We start from the raw sequence: 1667 nt of genomic DNA, 5'->3' as shown, positions 1-1667 counted from the left end.
GGGGGGGTGGTTAAATGGGGTGCTCTTCAGTGGAGGCTGCTCACTACTCTCCTTGGGATTTCATGCAGCAAGAACAGAGGGTTTGAGGGGCTCAGGGCCCGCAGGAGTCTCCTGGGGACACTGATACCCACGCCCCTGCGCCCCTCCTCACTGCTCTTCGCCTGCCCAAGGAACAGGGCCAGGAAGGGAATCTTCGCCTTCTGCTTTTCTTTTCTTTTTTTTTTTTTTCACTGCTGAGTACTGAGCCCAGGGCCTTGTGCAAGCAATGAGAAAAGCCTCAGGGTCGACACGGAAGAATCCGACCTCACCCATCCAGGAACTCGTTGTCTAGTGGGAGAGCTGGGCACACACACACCGTGTTCGCTGGTTTCTGAGGGTTGCAGAGGTGGCTCCACCACCAGGGGGCCCATAACTCCAGGTTACAGGCCCACGAAGCCATTTCGTGAAGAGCAGGCAATGGAGCCAAACCCAGTCCCACAGCTGCCACAGTGAACATCTTGTTCTTTCGTTTTAGATGTCAACAAGAGTGTATGGTTTCAGGCCAGGTGAGGTGGTGCACTCCTGTAATCCCAGCTCTCAGGAGGCTGAGGCAGGAGGGTTGCCTCAGATTGGAGGCCAGCCTGGGCTATATAGTCAGTTCAAGACTAGCTTGGACTCCATAAGGAGACCCTGTCTGAAAAAGACCAAAACCAAACCAAACCAAGACAGAAAAAGGTGATTTCAAAGCCCTTTCTCGTGGCAGCTCTTCCTCAAGTCTCTTTAATGGCTGCATAGTACTCCATTGCAGAATGGTGACTGTTACTGCTGGACAGTTAAGCTGCTCTGAATTTCTGACTCTTAGAACATCCTTTTTTGTTGTTTTTTGTGTTTTGAGACAGAGTGTCTCTATATAGTTGAAGCTAGCCTTGAAATCACTGTAACCCAGGCTAGCCTCAAACACAGCAATCCTCCTGCTCAGCCTCCCGAGTGCTGGGGTTACAGGTGTGGACTACCACATCTGGCCAGATGGAACATTCTTGTAATCGAGTACAGATATGATTTTGTCTCTTTTTCTTGCTTTCTTTTTTGGTATTGGGGATGGAACTCATGGCCTCGAACTTGCCAGGCAGGTGCTTATGCTGCTGAGGTAAATCCTTAGCCCCTGTCTCTTTTTCACTTATGTTCCTTTGTATATATTCCTCAAAGTGGAGTTATTTTGTTGAAAGATAAAAAGAATTCGTGTCTTGAAATACATTGTTAAATTCTAATTTTCAGACTCGCTCCTCTTGATGTTTACCTTCATCAGCAGCAGAGTGTGTGTGTGCATGGGTGCACAAGTACGTGTGTGCCTTCTGTCCTAAAGTCTCAGCACTCTCAGTTTTCGTAGTTTGGAGGGTGTCATGGGTTATGGCAGTGGCCCCCAAGCCTCACACAATTATGGACACGATCAAATCTAGCGTTTGTGATTGGATCATTGTCTAGTGCGTGGATTGGTGGTGTGAGTGTTTCACCCACCCAGGGGTGGAGCCAGCACACGATGTAACAGTGGGAAGAAGGTGTGTGTCTCTGATGCAGGTTTGTGCCTTGCTGTTTGCAGGGACCGTGAGTGGCTGACCCTTGACACCAGGCTACCTCAGAGCCAGCTGAGTATGGACTGAAACTTCCCCCCTGTAAGAAATAAACCTTTT

This window comes from Cavia porcellus, unplaced genomic scaffold (genome assembly GCF_034190915.1).
Source record: "Cavia porcellus strain 051 isolate PalLab524CR breed Dunkin Hartley unplaced genomic scaffold, mCavPor4.1 scaffold_17, whole genome shotgun sequence".
Taxonomy (NCBI): domain Eukaryota; kingdom Metazoa; phylum Chordata; class Mammalia; order Rodentia; family Caviidae; genus Cavia; species Cavia porcellus.
The sequence above is the reverse complement of the archived record's forward strand: the minus strand, read 5'-3'. Positions refer to the sequence as shown.